Source organism: Vitis riparia, chromosome 19 (assembly GCF_004353265.1).
Source record: "Vitis riparia cultivar Riparia Gloire de Montpellier isolate 1030 chromosome 19, EGFV_Vit.rip_1.0, whole genome shotgun sequence".
In the NCBI taxonomy this organism is placed as follows: domain Eukaryota; kingdom Viridiplantae; phylum Streptophyta; class Magnoliopsida; order Vitales; family Vitaceae; genus Vitis; species Vitis riparia.
In genome coordinates this window covers 7639169-7642287 of record NC_048449.1, presented here as the reverse complement: position 1 = coordinate 7642287, position 3119 = coordinate 7639169, and the positions used below count along the sequence as shown (strand labels likewise).

The 3119-nt window shown below is 32.1% G+C and overlaps 1 non-coding gene across 1 annotated transcript; it reads left to right on the top strand.

Moving 5' to 3' along the window:
- Positions 1–2444: 2444 nt before the first annotated feature.
- Positions 2445–2516, top strand: TRNAD-GUC. The gene has a single exon. It is a non-coding gene; the product is annotated as a tRNA-Asp (tRNA).
- The last annotated feature ends 603 nt before the right edge of the window (positions 2517–3119 follow it).

The window sequence follows — 3119 nt, the reverse complement described above, 5'->3', positions numbered from 1 at the left end:
GAATTACTTTTGAATTGAGTTGAGACACCTTAAAAAAAAAAAAAAAAAAAAAAACCAATGTGTCTATTCTAAAAAAAAAATAATGAATAAAAATGGTAAGTTATACTTATCTTGAAACCCAGGAAAAGTTTGAGTGGTATATGGCTCAAAGGTCTTTGAAGCTCGGTGCCTTAAATGTTGGGATTGAACCCCTAAAAACAAGACATAATGTAAAAAAGTTAGACTTGATTATCCCTTTGCTATCCCTTTTACGCATTGACATTGATTTGAGCATTCAACTCATATCTATTACATTGTACATGAATTGGGTGCATTAGGAATTGCACAGAAGATACAAATTATGGGTTTCTTATAAGTAGATAAGTTGTCCATAGTTAGTTCATGGATTTGGGAAATCCAATAGAGATTCTAGTACATCACCTCCTAATTAGAGTGATGACTTGTCTTGACCATTGAGATGAATTTCTCTTAGTGAGTGCACTACTATATGTGATGCACATTGGATAAGACCTATCGTAAATCATGACATAAGGTTATCAATTGTCATGATTCACCAAACTACTATACTGTATGGACTCTCAACCTTGAAAGGATATTGAGTCTATGTTGAAATCAACAGAAGGTTTTAACATATAGGTAAGACCCTAAAATGGTCATATATCCTTATGGATTGGGTCACTAGTGATGAAAGCTGGTGGCAACAAGTATTCTCAATATAGACATCGTGATGTCTCATGGGACTAAGACAATGTCTCCCCTTGGATGATTAAAAAATGTGTGATTATGAAATATGTAGTTACAGTAATTCCTTTAGTGGAATTTGACATATGCTTCTTAGAGGTAAAGTACGTCAATTGACAATAATAAGTGAGATCTATAAATCAAGGATTTGATAGGTAATCTTGATAGGTGATATTACTACCTTGTTAGATTACAAACACAAGTTCATGAGGGATTTACATGCAGTGGATAGTAGGCCACAAACCCGAACTTTATCTCGTTGTTATTTACATAGGGTATTAAAGTGCAATTAATTCTTTGTAATGGGATGTTGAATCAACTTCAGAATTGGATTCTGAGGAAGCTAGTACTCCTATGGGTGCTAGTGGTTCCTACTCTAAGCTCATATACCATGTTAGTATGGTTTATAAGGGTTGAATTGGTTCTAAGTTCAATCTTGTGCATAAAGACATTTTGGTAATTATGTAAAGTTTCATAAGGGATAGTGAACAAGGTATCTAGATTGAGTTAATTGATTAATTGTATGACCCTATGTGATTAATTAATAAATTATAACCTATTTTGAGCTAAATTAAGTGACCAAACCCATATGAGCTTAAGTTACTTAAGCCCAATATGGGAATCCTATAAATACCTCTTAGAAGTTAGGGCTCGGGTTTCTTAATGACTTTATTAGTCGTCTTTCACCTCTAGTGAGAGAGAGAAAGAGAGTCAAAGTTTTCTCTCTTCCAAATTCCATTCTTGGAATGTCATGGACATGGTTCGAGTCATCGAGTAGAAGACTTTGGGTGTATGACACCCTTAGAGTATTTAGGTACATTCTTCACCATAAAAAAATTGATCTAGGAGCATCCAGATTCAAGTATGAGTTTGAAATCTCAAGATCTTTATTCTAAAATGGTTTTTAAACCATTATTTTTCATTACATTATATCTAGAAATCCCTAGGGATAGATACATGCATTCTAAGAGATCTAGGACGTGGGAACAAAGTAATTTAGGATTCCTAACATTAAACCATTTTGGTTAGGTGGCATCGACCTCAATTGTTACTACATAGGTGGATAGGTGGAATATGAGCTCAATTGTAAGTGTTAAGGTGTTGGACCTTATTTTGTGGAGTCCAAGGTGAAATATGAGGAATTAGTGACTGGTGAAATAGTTCTATAAATTCGGTGCCTTATGCCTTATGGTTAGAAGTTATTGATGGATCCTTCCTATATGGACCATATGCTTAGGAGATACCTTTAGTATTACATTTTTACAATAAGTCATTTAGAAAAATGAAAAAAAAAATGGTGCTGAAAAATAAAAATAGGTATATTCTTGACCTTTGAGACAATGGTTTTTGTTATTAAATGATTTGAGCTAGGTTGGGGAGAAAGATTAGTTTTAAGTACTATACTCAGAGACTAGTTCAATTATACACAAGGCTTAAATAGAAAAATTATTTGGGGGTTAAAAATGAATATGTTGTTGATACTTTGATTCCCATGATGATTTTCTATTATAGATGCTAAACATGTTGAGATTCTGATGATATTTTTTGGATAGTGGAATTGCTTGATTATCAACCTTGTATATTATGAATCTTTTAAGAAATCTTTTCTTTGATTTCTTTTCATAAGGGTTATGGTGATTCGTAGCTTTTATAGTTTTCTTTTTCTTTTCACCATTTCATTGTTAAGGGTTTAAAAATGTGTTGTTGTTGTAGTATAGTGGTGAGTATACCCGCCTGTCACGCGAGTGACCCGGGTTCAATCCTCGGCAACAACGTTATTTTTTATTCATGGATTTTTTTCATTTATCATATCAAAACAAAAATTTTAACCTAATTCAACTATGCTAAGATAGTTTTTACCCTATCAAAAATGGTTTTTAGAAAAAGCCATGGTAGTATAATAGTTTTAAATATCGTCCACTAGGATGAATTAATCTTGGTAATTAAGATTGAATGAGAAGTAAAAAAATTAAAAAAAAATGTGTAATCAAATGAAAATGTGACAAATCATGATAAAAAATGAAAATGGCCATGAGATCAAATAAAGAAAAAAAAATCTAAAATAATCAAAATTTAAAGAAGATTGATATAGAAGTTTGCTTGCTCATGCCAACATAACCAGAAAAATGCATTATGCAAATTTTTGGAAGCTATTTAGCATAATTCTTGGCAAATGAAAAACTTATTCAACCTTGAAACTTAGATTTGATCATCTTAGGAATATGAATTACTTTCGAATTGAGTTGAGACACCTTGAAAAGAAGTCGATGTTTCCATTCTCAAAGAAAAAAAAAATTAATGAATAAAAATGGTAAGTTATGCCTATCTTGAAACCCGAGCAAGGTCCAAGGGATATATAGCCCAATGTTCTTTGAAGC